The sequence below is a fragment of the Anomaloglossus baeobatrachus genome, chromosome 5 (assembly GCF_048569485.1).
Source record: "Anomaloglossus baeobatrachus isolate aAnoBae1 chromosome 5, aAnoBae1.hap1, whole genome shotgun sequence".
NCBI lineage: Eukaryota > Metazoa > Chordata > Amphibia > Anura > Aromobatidae > Anomaloglossus > Anomaloglossus baeobatrachus.
Genome location: NC_134357.1, coordinates 350,452,893 through 350,471,977, shown reverse-complemented (window position 1 = coordinate 350,471,977; position 19,085 = coordinate 350,452,893). Strand labels below are relative to the sequence as shown.

The 19,085-nt window shown below is 48.2% G+C and overlaps 1 protein-coding gene across 4 annotated transcripts in view; it reads right to left on the bottom strand.

The window, feature by feature from the left end:
• LOC142310101 (CMP-N-acetylneuraminate-beta-galactosamide-alpha-2,3-sialyltransferase 2-like) overlaps positions 1–19,085 on the bottom strand; it is a 121,418-nt gene that overhangs the window by 55,800 nt on the left and 46,533 nt on the right. For 2 of the 4 annotated variants that reach the window (XM_075347570.1, XM_075347574.1), the window contains one exon: positions 7,332–7,551. The gene's annotated coding sequence lies outside the window, so the exon portion shown is untranslated. Of the gene's footprint in view, positions 1–7,331; positions 7,552–8,130; positions 8,322–19,085 lie in introns of all 4 variants that reach the window. The other 2 variants (XM_075347573.1, XM_075347572.1) reach the window with 2 other exon arrangements.

Genomic DNA, 19,085 nt, shown 5'->3' with positions numbered 1-19,085 from the left:
AACGTCCACACACACCATCAGGTGCCTAGTGAAAACTTCCATTCATTTTGTCTGATTTCTGGCCTGGAAAAAGTAGTATCAGACATATCAGAAAAGGAAGAAGAATCTGCATAACAATCCAGAACTATGTGATCCCTACTGAGAAGCGCTCATAGAAGTTATACATCTAATACAAATATATTACAAAATGTATTGTTTTGAAGAGCTATGATATACATACAGCCTTACTAGCAATGTGGATGGGATTTATAGAAATCGTATGCCCACTGTGTTTTTGCTTTTTTTTTAATGCAGAGTAAACTGACCGGCGGTACGTAATAAATGTGCAAAATGTCAATTTCTCTAATTTAACATTGAGTTTTATGTGCAGATTCTTCAGGTAGAATAATATTAGATGCAAAAAAATGCAGGTAAAAAAACCACATACGTTTTTAGTGTGTTTCTAAGTGTAAATCACATATGACTAACAAAGTTCTGTCAAAGCCAAATATCAGGATGTATCAAACAAAACAGCTTGGTTTAAAACATCACATAGCAAAGACAAAAACGCAGATCAAAAATGCATATAAAAAAGCAAGTATTCCAATTTACCTAATAGGTGCAAAAAATCTGCAATATCAAAAACTCACTAGTCAACAGACGGAACTAAATGGGCACCGATCAACTACTCATTTGCTGATCGGCAGTCGTTTAATAGCCTGTTCACAAAAGCAGATGGCACTATAGATGCGCACTGAATGATCTTTACTAAATCATTCAGTGAGCTTAGGCTATCATTAGTCATAGAAGGGCAGGTTCTGTACACACAGGACAATGTGCTACCGAGAATAAGGATCTTTTGTGCAGACCAAAAGATAATTTCACCCAACGAATGAGCGTACCAAAAGATAATTTCACCCAACGAAGCTGAAGCCTTCCAGTCTCCAGAACAACCGGGAACCTTCTAATCACCCAATATACACATTAAATGTAGGCCGCTCTAAAGATGGAGCCTGAAAGTCACATTCCTCCCTGAAGACACAAACTGCACTGTTGTAATGTAGTGTGCATTATATTGTATTGCGTGAACTGTAATGTGATGTTTCATGGATAGTGTGTAGCACTATTATGTAATAAGGTAGTAATAACATATTGTTGATAGAAATTTTGTGATGTAAAGCATGTTGGGAAGAGTAGCATTGTACTTTATTTCCTGTCCTCGGATAGGGTGCTCTATAGTTTCCAGAACTTGAACTCTCTGGATGAAATAGTTTGTCTTCTCCCTACTTCTCAGTGCAGTCGTTCTGCTCCTCCACTGCCCATCACTCAGTCCTTTGTCCTCCCACTGATCTGGACCTTAATCCTGCCTTCTCTCAGTGTTCCTAACTTGTCCAGGTTAGCAAAGATAACAAATGCAAATTTTGGTTTTAATGCCATGGCCCTCTGAACAGTTGGAAACCCCAGGTGGGGCCCATGTGTAGCTTTTGTCTGCATCAACGGGTCTCCTAAGCTTAAAAAAATAAAATAAAACCATCAGTGCAGCAATAGCATACTAGTCAGCAGTGTCAGACTGGCTACCGAAGGAACCGCCAGTAATACCAGTCCTGGCTGCGGTTAACTGGGTTGAACTCCGGAGCTCTCACCTGAGCTCCGAAGTGCAGCCTGGACTGAACCGTGAGCACCAAATCATTCCCCAGCATTTGCGGTTCAGTTCATGACAGCTGCGGACAGGCAGGGCTGAGCTCTGGAGTTCAGCCCGACCTGTCCGCAGCAGTAACTGTACAAATAAATGCATTAAAAAAAAAACAAAAAACAGACTGTGCACATGGCTTTGGGTCCTGTTTGTTACTGTGACAACTAAAGTTCTATAACTACACCACTACCTTATTTCACACAAAAAAACTATTAGACCTCACTGAAGATTTGTCCTATGTATTTTATGGCAGGATTAAAATGACATTATCTATATAAAGAGTGAGCCCAAGGAATCCCAGTTCAACACTTGATGCCTCCTCCCAGGGTCGCACTGGAGCACCGGGACACCGGAGAATCCTCCGGTGGGCCCCACACCCTGTCTACACTGCAGCTCCTGCACATATATTAGTGCCTACCCTGCCTAGTATTCTAATCGTGTGCACCGAGGGTGCGTGCCTTACTTTTTACCTGGGACCGGCAGGGAGCCTACAGCACTATTTAACAACAACAAGGTGATGTGACGACGCTGCACTTCACATCACTTGCTGCTGCTTGTATTGTTGTAAATCGCACGCACCGCTGCTACGATAGCGGTGTGCGTGTGATCACTTCAGCCAGTGTGAAGCCCCGCTCACCTGCAGGTCGCCTCAGGGTCTTCACGTGCTGGAACTCTTCTAGCCACAGGTAGGTCAGGTTAACTTCAATAATAATCGTGACGCCACTCTTGGTAATTGCGGTCAGGGGTGACCGCCACTGCAGTTTAGGGAGCTTCTGGGGCTGATGGTAAATGCAGTCTGATGTTATGGCCTCCTGAGAGTGAAGCTGGCCCCAGGGGCTCAGTGTAAGTATGTAGTACCACAGGGCGCAGAAGAACTCACACACAGGCAGCAATGTCTTTCAGGGTTTTTACTCACTTTTCTGATGGTAACGTGACACAACCCGGGCGATGCTATGATGAACCAGGTATCCTTCAGGCTGATCCATGGGTGACTGCTGACTCGCCTTCCTAGCCCTTCTTTTTTGGGGTGACTCCTGACTTGTAGTACTGCGGGAATCACCCAGGGAAGTCACAACTGCTGTTCTGCCCTTTCTGGCCCGTTTGCCGACAGCGTGGACCAAGGATAAGATGGCTCCAGGCTCGATCCTCCTTATGGGCCCCCTCGTTGCTGTTGATTCTGTGGACTCTGTGTGGTTCGGTGAGGTACATCCAGCACCCTCACCAGCAGGTTTAGCAGGCCGAGTAGATGGGTTCCTGCTCTAGGGACCAGTTTCCCCGTGCGGGCTTGGTCTACCGGTAGTCTCCCTACTCAGCCACCTCTTCACTAGGTGGTTTTAAAGGCAGCCCTACTGGGTAGCCGCTCTCCCCCGCCAGCAGCCACTACAGGTGCAGGGTCTGACAGTGTCCTGCTCCTCTGCTCTAAACTCCAGACTCGGCTGCTCCACTCCTACTCCTCTGACTACCACTGCACAACTCCTTGTCTCCAGTCCCACTACCCACCACTAGCTGGGATGCGAGGGCTACGCCCCCTTCCTGGGTCTGCCCAGGGGTCCCCTCTAACCTGTGTGTGTTTCTGGTTACTAAGTGTCTGTGTGTCCACACCCTAGTCAGCCTTTAGGATTACCTGTTTGTACTGACCCAGCCTGAGTGCAGTAATCAGTGGTGCCTGACCAGGTCAGGGGCGCCACACCAGCAAAGTCACAGGCAAGCTGGTAGCTGACTGTGAGGAGACTCCATCTGATGATCCATGGTCACCTGCTTCCTGCGTCTCTGGTTCCTCTTCTATGGGTTTCAAATCTCTGCACAGGGGTGGTCTAAAGCTGGGGTCACACAAGCACTACTGTGAGTGCATTGCATGACTCTGCTGGAGTGTAAGTAGAGTGTCATGCCACTGTGATGCAATCCTGGAAACGCAGCACAGCTAGGGAGGATGCGGCTCCCCATTTTCTCCATTGTCAGCTGATGCGATTATCGCACTGTACTCTGCTGTAATGAGAGGGCAGTGTGATGTTCCTCTCGCACCCATAGACTTGTATGAGTGCAAGTGAAAATGAATCGCAGTCCACCCGCAGCATTCTACAGTTGTTTTCTTGATCCAATTAGCGACCCCATTGAGTAACATTGGTCTAGTGGAATGTGATTTTTTTAATCACATTCCACTCACTCTGTTTTTATCACCGTGTGTCCTTAACCCAACACTGATTGGTTGCAGTGCAGCTAATCAGTGTTAGTTTTCTTTGTGTGACCTCACAACAAATCTGAAGCAAGATGTGCGGTGATTGATCAAACCAAACGATTATGCAGAGGAGCAGAGGGACAATGCTTGCCCGTGAGGTGTGAGGTAATATAGGTAATGCCTAGTTCTACAACCACTGCCACTACCTGCCCTGAGGCAGTTAGGGAAGGGGGCCCTCCTGCAATTTAAAAGGTGACACAGGGGGAGGGGTCCTACAGTGTATTTGTAATTTCCAGGGGGCCCTCCTCCTCATTGAAGGGGCCCACAGGAAATTAGTGGTGACATAGTGGGTAGGGGCCAACAGGAAATATCTAATTTACACACACACACACACACACACACACACACACACACACAGCAAAAAAAAAAATCTAAAATCACTCAAAATAGTATTAGATGCTGACAAACCCTATGTATTTTGCATTGTAGTAAGTTGCATACTTTGAATAATTTGGGAAAAAAGGTCAACAGGCAGACTAATGCTACTCCATACAGATACAGCTTTACTACTCCCTCCCCCTTTTTCTTTTTCTACAAATGGCAACCAAAATAAACAACTAGACGTTGTATTACCTTCCTATGGAGCATACAATAATAGTTTTAGCTAGAACAGTTTAATATCTTTTCCCATCTTGTACAATGCTCCAGGAGATTTTGATTATGTTTATAGCATTAAATACTTTCCAATACTCTGTATATATATTTTTTGTGCAGCAGTTATGTGGGCCTTTGAGTAGACAGGTGTACAGTTTTTGCTGATTGTGTATGAAAGTTAATGGAATAGTTGGCAGAGACAGCAAGTCTGAGATTTCTGGAATAAGTCTCCGGGGTTTAACTCCACTGCAGTACAGCTGCAAATCTTTACAATGTTAATGTATCCAATGCTGAAAATTCAATGTAGTTTCAAAGATAAAAGTGTCATCACCATAGCTGTAAAGAATATTTTTACTTTTTTTTTTTTAAGGATAATATCAAAATTTACAGGAGATCCCCTGAATAAGACGAGGATCAAAGAAAACATTAAAAGGGAATTAGGATTTATACTGATCAAACCAAGGTGATTTATACTACTGATACCCCAGGGACAGGCGCTCTCATTGCATACGTCTATGGTTTACTACCATTCTGTAGACGGAGAGGACAGTCAAACCATCCGCCCAGGTGACAGATCTCCCTGTTCCTTTATAACCTATGATTTCTAAATAACCCCGAAGCGTTTCAGAATAAAACAATGCCAGAAATAAAAGGCGTGGGTCTCTGTACCATGCCACCACTCACTTCAGTCAGCGTGAATCATCTGGTTATAAACTTCTATAGCCATTGGCTGAACAATCCTTCGGTTGACAGCCATTTTTCCATACTTTGGTTGAACATGCGTTTTCAATGGAAAGATGGAAGTAATTTGAAACTTGAGGGCTCCAAAGCAACATTTTCAACAGCGCCCCAAACTATCATGGTCTTCCTTCTAGGACCCTCTACAACTCCAACCCCTGCACTCACAATACTTATGCCCCTGGGTGGAAGGAAGCAGCTGCCAGACACCACTAATTGTGGCATTTTGAAACTCAATATGTCCATATTCTACAGAACGGAAGTGGCTATTTTACAGAGAGTCTATCTGTTGTGGCTCCTCGTAGGAAATATTCTTCCCACGACACCTATATGCTCCAACAGGGCATATATATATACACATATGCTTTCTTTAGGAGACATCCCCTTTAAAATACCGCACACAGATTTTGCAGCAGATTTCAGGCCATTTCTCCATCTGAATAAATCACAGCTAATGGAGTATGTTACAGAGTTAGTGCATGTCAGTTATAGAACCGCTATTTATATATTCCCTGGAGGAATTCTTAAGCTAAAGCCAAGCGATAAAATTAGACTGGTCTATACCAATCTCTAGACAGTTCACCTGTTTGCTAGCACACGCTGAGATAGGCCGTGCATTTCTGATATACATAACCAGATGATTTCATTTCAGTTTCCATTCCAATTTGCAAAGAAATGTAAATTCCATTCCGCAAATAAAATGTCTTTTTCTCACCTCTGCACAAGTCTAGAAGCCGCAGGTCTCCTAAAAAAATCTCAGTAAATAGCATCTGTGTCTGCTGTGGTCATATGGATGCCGTCACAACCGCAGCCAGTAAATTAAAAAGAATCAGAAAAGTAAACAGCATTCTATTTCGACAGCCAAGCTCTCCAAATATAGGCCGGTCTGGCTTCCTTAAAAAGCACCTGATTCCTAATGGATGACAGCCAAACCTCTGGGGCTTATATAGGCTGCAAAAGTAGCAGGACACAGGAGGTGTGGGCAGGGGCGGACATACTGTGCGTACAACCTGTGCAGCCGGACAGGAGCCCAGCAGAAAGCAAATATGTGTCGGCAATTATATACACTGGTAAGACATGTACAGCGGTCAAAGGGTGATCACGATTACCGGTTATCTTTTGACAAAAGGTAGAAAGGAGTTTGGGTCATTTATGGGAAAGTTTTGAAATAAATGTCAGATGTGGGTCCCACTGCTGACACTCACCACTTTGTCCAGGACAGAGCCCTCTTCTGCGCTGGGAAAAATGGAGAAGGGCTGCGTATGTGTGGCTAAATCCACTCATTTTTAAGTGCAGAAAGTTGCCGATGAAAGTTTCAAGCCGCACATGATTGTTCATTTAAATTCACATCATTGGACTTACATAATAAAACTAAGGAAGAATATATTGTAGTTTGCTCCTCTCCACACCAAATCAGATTTAAAGGAAACCGGTCAGGTCAAAAAAACGCTGAAAGCCGAACGCTGCTGGGAGGATTAAAGTCAATTTTCTTTTTACATGACAGGTTCCCTTTAAAGACTTAAGGCCCCCATATACATCAGATAGAAGGCATCCAAACCCGCCAATTTGGCACCATTGGACTATTTTCTAACGTCCATGGGCTATTCGCTCTTGATGAATTATGTAACTGGACATTACGATTAGGCAGTTGGATGTCAGTCGCTCAATCTTTTATTTGAGAAGTCGCTGCCTGATGATCCAAAACAAAGATGAGCCGTGCTGGACATACAAGTGTATGAGGGAGTTAGGAGAGAGAGCCATCAGCTGATCTGTACTTCGGCCAACAGCTTACAAACATGACATCTGGAATTTGGCTAGTAGGGGGCAACCAAGCACCCGAGCATCAAAGTGCTCGTTACGCTTACCGAGCAGTTCGCTCATCCCTAGTTTTAATAGACAAAAAAGCAAAAAAGAAAAGTCAGTAATGAGAAATGCAGCTGGCATGGTGCCCTGTAAGCACTTGGCAGGGCAGGCCGGCATTACATAATTAAGCCATAAATTGCTGGTGGAGAGGGTTAATATATCCTTCTTTCTGTGCATCCAAGTCAAATATGTACCAGTCATGAATTATTAGGACATATGAGAACTAACCTGCTCTCTGGACGTAGCATATATATCTGTGATTTCTGACACACAACTGAAGCATGGTGCTGAGGATCAGAGCCTTCCTTGTGGGGTCCCACAGAACTCCCCTGAGGTGCCCAGCACCAGAGGCACTAGTGATGACAGGGTAAACCTCCTGTGACAGTGCCACTGCTGAGATATCAAGAATAATCCGAAGGAATGTCCCGTCTTCTGAGGAATGTGTAGCCTAAGGAAAGAAAATACAGAAACCTAATCAGTGATATCTGATCTCAACTTGTGTCGTAATGGGAAGTCTTGAGCCAGATGAGGAGGATTTAGAGGCTGGCTGTTAAATAGAGGAACTCTGCATTATGCGGCTTGTAAAACTGCTGTGTTCACAGACGTTTAATCCTGTCTTTCCCCCAGAGATGGGCACAAACAGCGGAACCCCTATGCAAGACGGTGTATGGACCCTTGTACAGCATCTCATCACATAACACTTATGTCTCTGACAAAAGACAATTATTAGCTAAAAAATCTCATTAGCTCAGGATCTTCCCTGCATTCTGATGATGGCAGAAGGTTCCTTGAAAGGCCAGAGGGACCCCTTACCTACAGGCCCCCCACCCACAAGCTGCCCATTATAACCCTGCAATATTATTCCTTCTTTGTACCCAACATTTACCTTCATTTACTAAAATTTACTTTTCATTCAGGAAAATTTAATTTTCATTTACTTCATTTACTATACACTTAATCTCATTTTTTGTTTGATGTTCCATTCCTAAACCCTTTAATGTCAGAAGTATTTTTATCCCATAATTACCTAAAGACTTATGAAGGGGTTGTCTCAACATCTTTCCTTCAGTAACGCACCACTGTCCTTCCTTCCAGCTTCCTCCTATGCAAGGTGGGACGGTGCGCCTCTATAGAGAGACAGAAACGTTCTAATATATCTTATCAGGGAAGACTGCTATTTTTCTTGTCCTGGTCTGATCAGTTTGTGAACTTTGTATTCTGTGAAAACAGAATTTCATGTTACTGAGATAGTGTAAGGGTTGTTTCAGAACGAAAAGCACGGTGTCTGTATATGCCTCTACCTACTTCCGCCATAGGAATTTTAAAGGACCATCTATCATTTCCAATCCCATTAATGTGAATATCTGTCTTCACTGAATAGATGACAGATTTAACTCATGAATTGAGAATGAAAGATCAATCCAGGAGCAGAAAGAAGCAGATTTCTCTGATAAGACATATGATAAAGTTTCAAATTTTCATGTGTACTATTGATTTATGAAATAAAAATTTAAAAAAAGACAGTTTCTCTTTAAATATGTTTTTATGTTCCTTCTACCACCAAAATTGTGGTTAAAGCAGACATTCAGCTATAAGTGCTTTTTCCCAGAATCACCAGGAATCCCCAGGATAAGTGTTAAGTCTTTGATCACTGCTGAACCCACTGATACAATAATGGGATCCTTTGCACTTTTTATTTATTTTGTTTTTAAAAGCACAGTAGTTTACATGTTTGACCATCATTTCATTTAAAGCACCACTCCAGCAGGGGTTTTTTTTCAGTGCTAGAGTGGTGCTCATATCACTCACCCTCCAGCATCTTCACCTCCTTTTACCGAATTTGCTCCGGTGCTGCGCTGCCATCTTGTTCTCGTAAGTTCCGACTGTCTGGAAGTCAGAAGTTAGGTCACAAATAGAAATGAGCGGTCCCGTGGAAGTTCAAAGGGTGGTTCACCCATATTTTTTATTGTCAGGTTCGATATTATATTGAGAAACAAATGTTTCTCTCAAATACCTTGTGTTGGCAATAGTGCCTGTGAGAGGCGCTATTGCAGACTGCTGTTCCCCGCTCCGGTGACGTCACGTCAAGTGCTGCACACGTCACATCCGTGCAGCCGGCTGCAGTCTTCCTGACTCACTGGGCTGTGGGCGGTGTTTCACCGCTGTCACAGTACAGCGCATCTCCTGCTTGCAGCGTTCTGCTGTGAGGGAGGAGGGAGGGGGAGCAGGAAACAGATGGGCTGTGACGAGCGGTGAAGCACCGCTCACAGTTCAGTGAGTCAGGAAGACTGCAGCCGGCCACAGGAATGTGACGTGTGCAGCACTTGACGTGACGTCACCAGAGCGGGGAACAGCAGTCTGCAATAGCACCTGTCACAGGCACTATTGCCAACACAAGGTATTTGAGAGAAACATTGTTTCTCAATATAATATTGAACTAGACAATAAAAAATATGGGTGAACCACCCCTTTCAGGTTCTGCAGGTTCAGCTAGACTTTATCTAAAAGTTCTGTTCTGGACCCAAACTTGACCTGAATCTCATTGAAAATGAATGATTGGTCAGTTCGGCTCTCCTCCTACATAAAGCCAGCTATCAACAGAACACTTGCGAGGGAGGGTGGGGTTTATCATTATTTTTTATTTGTTGGGGGGGACATATTAAATCTGATAAGAGCTGATTTTACTCCCAGTGCGAGCCATTAAAACACTGCAAGCACCAAGCGTACCCGATGACAGCGATGCTCGATTGAGTGGTTTGCATACGTAAAGCACCCGATCTCTGAACTTGAACTCTGATTTCTTTGTAAAGTTTGTGTTCGGTAAGAACACTGAACTTTAAAGTTTGGATTCGTTCCTTTCTAGTCACAAGCTCTCAATGCAAGTCTATGAAAGCTAGAATGAGACCAGGTTCTCCTAGAGATGTATCGAGTTGTGACCTCCGGCGCGCTCCATGAAACACTGGACTAGCCGGCAGGTTACAAATCGCCACAGCCCAACGGGAGTGGTGGTGATAGAAGATGAAGATATTGGACACCGAGTAGAAGAGTAGGGTCAGGGGATTATTTAAGTTTAAAGCACTACTCAAAAAAAACACAACGCTGAATGGTGCTTTAGCCCCTTCACGACCAACAATGTATATATATTTCCTTGGCTGTGTCTGTGCCTTTCATACGAGCTCACACGGTGATATGATATAAACATCATACAGTGTTATTTAATTAATGTAGAGCAGCTTCATTAAAGCTCAGTTACAACTGTACCTTCCTTTCAGACACCGTTTATAATTTATGTGCTTGTTAATTGTTTATGCACAATGTACTTTAGTCTACTCTACATTGTGCCAGTTCTGTAGTTTTGTGCATCATCTGCTTCATTGATGCTGGTTTCCTACTAATGTTATGTTTGTCAACAATAGTATACACTAACACTTCTCATGCACTGTGGTACTGAGGAAACTGTGGTGGACTCTTGGCGGGGCAGACGCAAACAGAAGATACTATGCAAGAACAGTGCTCTTCGCAGTCCAATATTTTGTTTGTGACAGAAGCCAATTGCTACTTTGAAGGTGGATGTGGCCCCCTTACCCCTTAGGCCCCTGTGCTGCTGCACTTGTTGCACCAATGGCATGTCCACCTCTAAATCTTGGGTAATAGCAACTATGTACTGAAAAACAAAAGTAACTAGAATTTCTAATGTTATATTGTGGTTATATTATTGGTTTTAGGATCTGTATCACCTCAGTGCTATATAGGACACCTGCTATATTTGGATACTACTATATACAGTTAGGTCCAGAAATATTTGGACAGTGACACAAGTTTTGTTATTTTAGCTGTTTACAAAAACATGTTCAGAAATACAATTATATATATAATATGGGCTGAAAGTGCACACTCCCAGCTGCAATATGAGAGTTTTCACATCCAAATCGGAGAAAGGGTTTAGGAATCATAGCTCTGTAATGCATAGCAGCCTCTTTTTCAAGGGACCAAAAGTAATTGGACAAGGGACTCTAAGGGCTGCAATTAACTCTGAAGGCGTCTCCCTCGTTAACCTGTAAACAATGAAGTAGTTAAAAGGTCTGGGGTTGATTACAGGTGTGTGGTTTTGCATTTGGAAGCTGTGACCAGACAACATGCGGTCTAAGGAACTCTCAATTGAGGTGAAGCAGAACATCCTGAGGCTGAAAAAAAAGAAAAAATCCATCAGAGAGATAGCAGACATGCTTGGAGTAGCAAAATCAACAGTCGGGTACATTCCGAGAAAAAAGGAATTGACTGGTGAGCTTGGGAACTGAAAAAGGCCTGGGCGTCCACGGATGACAACAGTGGTGGATGATGGCCGCATAATTTCTTTGGTGAAGAAGAACCCGTTCACAACATCAACTGAAGTCCAGAACACTCTCAGTGAAGTAGGTGTATCTGTCTCTAAGTCAACAGTAAAGAGAAGACTCCATGAAAGTAAATACAAAGGGTTCACATCTAGATGCAAACCATTCATCAATTCCAAAAATAGACAGGCCAGAGTTAAATTTGCTGAAAAACACCTCATGAAGCCAGCTCAGTTCTGGAAAAGTATTCTATGGACAGATGAGACCAAGATCAACCTGTACCAGAATGATGGGAAGAAAAATGTTTGGAGAAGAAAGGGAACGGCACATGATCCAAGGAACACCACATCCTCTGTAAAACATGGTGGAGGCAACGTGATGGCATGGGCATGCATGGCTTTCAATGGCACTGGGTCACTTGTGTTTATTGATGATATAACAGCAGACAAGAGTAGCCGGATGAATTCTGAAGTGTACCGGGATATACTTTCAGCCCAGATTCAGCCAAATGCCGCAAAGTTGATCGGACGGCGCTTCATAGTACAGATGGACAATGACCCCAAGCATACAGCCAAAGCTACCCAGGAGTTCATGAGTGCAAAAAAGTGGAACATTCTGCAATGGCCAAGTCAATCACCAGATCTTAACCCAATTGAGCATGCATTTCCCTTGCTCAAATCCAGACTTAAGACGGAAAGACCCACAAACAAGTAAGACCTGAAGGCTGCGGCTGTAAAGGCCTGGCAAAGCATTAAGAAGGAGGAAACCCAGCGTTTGGTGATGTCCATGGGTTCCAGACTTAAGGCAGTGATTGCCTTTAAAGGATTCGCAACAAAATATTGAAAATAAAAATATTTTGTTTGGGTTTGGTTTATTTGTCCAATTACTTTTGACCTCCTAAAATGTGGAGTGTTTGTAAAGAAATGTGACAATTCCTACAATTTCTATCAGATATTTTTGTTCAAACCCTCAAATTAAACGTTACAATCTGCACTTGAATTCTGTTGTAGAGGTTTCATTTCAAATCCAATGTGGTGGCATGCAGAGCCCAACTCGCGAAAATTGTGTCACTGTCCAAATATTTCTGGACCTAACTGTACATACAAACAGGTACCCTTCTTTCTCATATTTCACTGCATGCTTATGATTAGAATTGAGCGTACCTCAGGTTCGAGGCTCAGGGTTTGGGCTCAGAAATGACATAAAAATTCCAGTGGCGATTATTGCACTGTGCTTGTGTGATGCCCTGGACTAGTCAGGTCATCCCAGGTAGTCCCATGCACACACACCCCCTTCCTAAAAAGGTGACAGCAGCCAAACTTAAAAACCTTGTCACCACCCTCCAGGTTTGATGTCCACACCAGGGGGGGCAGAGCCAGGCAGTTGGCTCCGCCCACCGAGAAGTTCACAGGCCTGGAGGCAGGAAAGAGACTTAAGTTCTAGAGAAGAGTAGTCTTGACAGTGAAGGAGAGGGGTTGAGTTTAAGGGCAGACCTGTGACCAGGCCTTCCAATAGTCTACTCAGGTGGCTGGGTCGGAGCCTAGTCACCTCTGGCAAGTAGGCAGACGGTGGTGGCCGCCTGCAGGAGCTGGGATTACAGCCGGTGGAACCGTAGGGACCGAGGTCAGGCGGTGGCCCGCCGGTACCGAACTAGGGAATCGATTGGAAACCGGAGCACCAGGAGGAGTACTTAGACCCAGTACGAAGCCCCAAACCGACAGGGCAGAGTCAAATCTGATTGAGGACTGGACTTAAGGACTTATCCCACACAAGACCCGTTAGAAGACAACAGCCCAACCTTATAGGGTAAAACCACCTGTCACAAACCACCGGGGGGGTCACTCAGAAATCCCCCGCGCTGGCTACCAGTACGTCACAATCGGGGGGTAACAAGTGGGGGTCACCCCTCCTTTATACCTCCCGACCGACAGACAGAGCACGTAACGCGCTCTCTAGCGCCCCTCTTATAGTCAGGCCAATTATGGAATTGCCCGACAATAAGCAAGGAGGCCGCTATACTACTTATGCCGATTATTGAAGGGTCCCCGGTGAGAGTAGGGTATATATTCCCCCGACCTCCGCGGGCGGAATATATAAAATCTCCCCGAATCTCACTGGCCTCCCCACAATAATCCTTGGCACAACTCGCTGCCACCAACCGCTTCACGGTAACTATTAGCCGAACACACAGACGTGGGATTCAAGATCGAGATAACAGAACAGCCCAAGATTAATTATATAATTTAATCAGCCTAAAGCACACTAGAAACTACAATATATACAATAGGGAATCTACAGAATATACATATGTCAGAGTACAGTTACAATCAAAGCATGGGTTACAAACAGGCATACACAGTTCCAGCAGTTACCTTGTTGCGTCTGGCCACAGGGGGGCGCTGTACCCAGGTTTCTAGGATCCTTCCCACAGATGTTTCCTACACGTGCCCCCAGCGAAAAGAACCCTGGAAAATGGCCGAAGTAGGGTTATCAACCTGGGCAAATCCAGGTCCCCTCCTACCTTCGTGACCTCACAGGGAGCACTGCTCCACCCCTGGCTTGAGTTATGGACAATCCACAACATGGAATATGGGCCATAACTTTGCCTGGGAGCGTCGTAGGCGGACGCCAATGCTCTCATTGTGACAGTTATGAATTTAGCCACAGAACGAGGGGACTCATGACCTGTCTGCCAGTTCCCCATTGGCTGATATCACGCCTGGGGCATTTCCCAATGTCCTGCTCCCATAAAAAGGGTGTGCCGGCATCGTCCGCATGCAGAGACACCATTTTTATGGTTGCCATATTTATCGGAAATATGGCTTGCGAGATATGAACCATTTTTTACTGGAGTAGTTCTGTCTGGCTATTTCCATAGCCTTGCTAACTAGCTAGCAGCTCCTACTACAGGGTGACGGCAGGGAGTCATCCTGTGTCCATTGTTCCCACACCACCTCATCTCCATATCACAGGACATGGCCATGGAGGTGTAAGTGGAACACTGAGAACAAGAAGGGAGGGGGCACTGCCAGGGAGTGATGAGGGACCATGACTGGAGTCATAATTCATCTTCATATCCCGGGATTTGCCTCACACCTCCCCCCTTTTGAGGGCGCTAGGGGGCAGCACACTCCGGTGTTCCCCCGTGCGCCCGTCCGCGACCTCTCCTTGTCGGGACAGCCCGTCTGCGTTACCGTGGTCACGGCCCCTTTTGTGGCGAATGGTGAAGTTGTATTGCTGGAGCGCAAGGCTCCATCGCAACAATCGCCCATTCGTCCCAGAGACGGTGTGCAACCAGCTGAGGGGATTGTGGTCCGTCTCCACGATGAAGTGGCGCCCGTATAGATAGGGTTGCAGACGCTGCAGGGCCCACACTATGGCCAGGCACTCCTTCTCCATTGTGGAATAGGCCACTTCCCTCGGTAACAGCTTCCGGCTCAGGTACAAGACTGGGTGCTCTTGGCTCGCAGAGTCCACCTGGCTGAGCACCGCACCGAGGCCGAAGTCACTGGCGTCGGTCTGTACTACGAACGGCCGCGTGAAGTCGGCTGCCTGTAGCACGGGCGGGCTGGACAGGGCGTCCTTTAGGGCCCGGAAGGCTGTCTCGCAGTCCATTGTCCAATCGACTGCAGAGGGCAGCTTCTTCTTGGTGAGGTCCGTCAAGGGCTTTGCCAGGCTACTATAGCATGGAACAAACCTCCTATAGTACCCAGCGGTCCCCAAGAAGGACATCACCTGCTTCTTGGTCCTGGGGGTGGGCCAGGATGCGATGGCCTCCACTTTCTCAGGCTCGGGCTTCAGTGTTCTCCCGCCTACCCGGTGACCGAGGTACTGGACCTCGCTCATGGCCAGCTGACACTTTCCCGGCTTGATGGTCAAACCTGCCCGGTGGATCCGCCTGAGCACCTGTGCTAGATGCTCTAGGTGGTCCTCCCAGGTGGGACTGAAGACGGCAATGTCATCTAGGTACGCGGCCGCGTACCCTTCAAGTCACTTGAGCAGGGTGTTGACCATCCGCTGGAAAGTGGCAGGGGCATTCCTCATCCCGAATGGCATCACCGTGGACTCGTATAGTCCAAATGGGGTAATAAAGGCAGAGCGTTCCCTGGCCTTGCGAGTCAGGGGGATCTGCCAATATCCCCGGCTCAGGTCCATGATGGTCAGGTACTGAGCCCCGGCCAACTGATCGAGCAGGTCATCGATGCGTGGCATTGGGTACGCACCGGCGACCGTGACAGCATTGAGCCCCCTGTAGTCCACGCAGAACCGAGTGGTTCGGTCCTTCTTAGGGACGAGGACTACAGGCGAGGCCCAAGCGCTGTTGGATGCCTGGATCACCCCCAGCTTCAGCATCTCGTCAATCTCCTGGCGCATGTGTTGCTGCACCTCCAGGGAGACCCGATATGCTGAACGCCGGATCGGGGGATGATCCCCAGTGTCCACGTGATGGACAGCCAAGTCAGTCCTTCCGGGCTGGTTGGTAAACAACCCCCGGAAGGGGAGGAGGGTGGCCCACAGCTGGGACCGTTGGTCTTCCAAGAGCTGGTGGCCAACCTCCACATCCTCAATGGATCCGCCTGCCCTAACCTGGGCTAGCATATCCAAGAGGGTTTCCGCTTCTCCCTCCTCGGGCAGGTTGCACACGGGGAGCGCACATGCCTCCCGCTCATGATGTGCCTTCATCATGTTCACATGGAAGGGCTTCCGCCTTCCACGGGCAGGGTCCAGGGTGACCAGGTACGTCACAGGGTTGAGCTGCTGGTACACGAGGTATGGGCCTTCCCAGGCTGCCTGAAGCTTGTCCTGTGGTACGGGGACCAGTACCCACACCTTTTGACCCACTTGGTAGGTCCTCTCACAAGCGTTCTGGTCGTACCAACGCTTCTGATCGGCCTGGGCTTGAGCCATATTGTCGTGTACCAGTTGCGTCAAGGCCTGCATTTTGTCCCGGAAGCGCATGACATACTCGATAACCGACACTCCAGGGGTGGCCAAATCCCCTTCCCAAGCCTCTTTCACCAGAGCCAGGGGGCCCCGCACACGTCGCCCGTACAGGAGCTCAAACGGTGAGAATCCTGTTGAGGCCTGTGGAACCTCCCGGTAAGCAAATAACAGGTGTGGGAGATACCGCTCCCAGTCACGCCCATGGGAGTCGACCAACATCTTAAGCATCTGCTTTAAGGTGCCATTGAACCGCTCGCACAGGCCATTAGTCTGTGGATGGTACGGGCTGGCCACCAGATGTCGCACCTGGACTTGCTTACAGAGGGCCTCCATCAGCTGGGACATGAATTGGGTCCCCCGGTCAGTGAGCATTTCCTGGGGAAAACCCACTCGGGAGAAAATCTCCAGCAATGCGGTGGCCACCTTGTCAGCCCGAATGGACGACAAGGCCACTGCTTCTGGGTACCGGGTGGCATAGTCCACTACCGTCAGTATGAAGCGTTTCCCGGAGCTGCTGGGGATGGCCAGCGGGCCGACCAGATCCACAGCCACCCTCCTGAAAGGCTCATCGATGATTGGCAGAGATACCAGTGGGGCTTTGGGGCGTGGCCCCGCCTTCCCCACTCTCTGACAGGTTTCACACGAACGGCAGTAGGCAGCCACATCGGCCCCCATTTTTGGCCAGTAGAAATGCTGGTTTAACCTGGCCTTGGTCTTAGCGATCCCTAGGTGTCCGGCCATCGGAATCTCATGTGCGATCCGCAACAACTCCGTCCGGAACGGATAGGGTACCACCAACTGTCGGTCCCTGGGCCACGCCTCCGGTGAACCCTGCTGGACCGTGGCCCGGTACAGCCGTCCTTGGTCCCAGACCACTCGCTCCGGGTCCGAGTCCGAGGGAGGCTGTGCCGCCTGCTCCTTAAGAGCTTTCAGGCTGTCGTCAGCTTCTAACGCTGCCTGAAACCCCTGACTAGATGTGGCCAGAATCGACGAGACTGTCACATCTTCAGTCAGTACCCCGGGACCTGTGTCCTGGCCTCCACCTGACTCGGCTGCCACTTGGTCAGAAGGGGAAGAGCTATCGGACCTCCGGGAGGCCCCTTGGCTTCCAGCACTCCCACTGCGGGTGACAGCGGCCACAGCCGCTGCGACCGTGGGTCGTGCCTGCTCCTCCGTTCCTGACCAAGTCGCCGGTTCAGGCAGACCTACCTGGCTTCCTGACACCCCGGTTGTGGGGGAACCATGCACCGAGATCTCACCTGGGAGCACTTCCGCTCCTGGACCGGCCCCAATCTCACCTGCCTGTTCCCCTCCTGCAGCAACAGAACCCCGCTGTGAAATCTCTGGGGACCCCACATTTGCTGTGGTAGCCCCCACCCCACACACTGGTCCTCCCCCTGCAGCACCCTGCTCTCTGCTTATCCCTGCAGAGGGCAACAGATCCCAGCTCACAGGCTGGTTACTTGTAGAGGCATTGTCACACCTTTCTCTGACCCCCTCCCCTCCTGTCACAGCTGCAGCTGCGTGTGGGTCTATGGTGTCTGTGCAAGCAGAAATATCAGAGTTCACTCCCTCCTCCCTTACATCATTCATAGATAACACATTAACATTGTCAGGAGTCATGTCAGTACTGGCTGAAGGTTCAGCCCTTGGGGGGGGCCCAAACTGGGAGGTTATCTGCCCCAAATCTGTCCCAAGTAGCACGTTTGCAGGGATCCGATCAGTTACCCCCACCTCCCTCACCCCCCGCCCTGCGCCCCAGTCCACATAAATGTCAGCAACAGGCAGCGCCGGGTCAGTGCCTCCAACCCCGGAGACAGCGAGGGTTTTTCCAGGGATCAAGTCTTGGGGGGACACCATCTCAGGCCGCACCAGAGTCACCTCCGAGGCGCTGTCTCGCAGTCCTATGGTCACAGACCGGCCGACGGTGACAGGTTGGAAGCTGTCCAGGGACCTACCACCACCCCCACCCACACAATACACCTTGGGCGGCCCTTGGGACGGGGACGGAGCCGGGGCCTTGGGACGCTGAGGGCACATGGCCTTGAAGTGTCCAGGTAGGTTGCACTGGTGGCACCGTCTTGGTTCCGCCACGGGCCTGGAGAGGGGAGTTGAGGGGGACACCCCCTGCAGTCTAGGGGCAGGTGGGGCAGTCGCAGAATTCATCTTACCCCCTCTCCAGGTGCTGCTGGTGGCCGCTCTCCTGGCCTCAGGGGCCCGGTTGTTGGTGTAGTCATCGGCAAGGGCAGCTGTAGCCGTGGACCCCTTTGGCTTCTGGTCTCGGATGAACTGGCGGAGATCCTCAGGGCAGTTCCACAAGAGTTGCTCCGTGATGAACAAGTCCAGGATCTCCGGTCCGGTGGAAAGCTGCAGGCCTTGGGTCCAGTGGTCGGCAGCTCGGGCAAGTGCCCGCCGGTGGTCAGCCCAGGAGTCCTTTGGTCCCTTCTGTAGGCTCCGGAACTTCTTGCGGTAGGACTCTGGAGTGAGGTTGTACTGTTGGATCAGGGCCCGCTTGATGGTGTCATAGCCCTGATCTGCCTCAGCAGGCAAGTCCCCAAGGATATCCAGGGCCTTACCCCTTAAACGGGGGGTCAGGTATTTGGCCCACTGGTCCTTGTCCAGATGGTGCTGCAAGCAAGTCCGTTCAAAAGCAGTCAAGAAAGAGTCCAAGTCTCCATCCTTCTCCAGCACTGGGAAGTCCTCAACA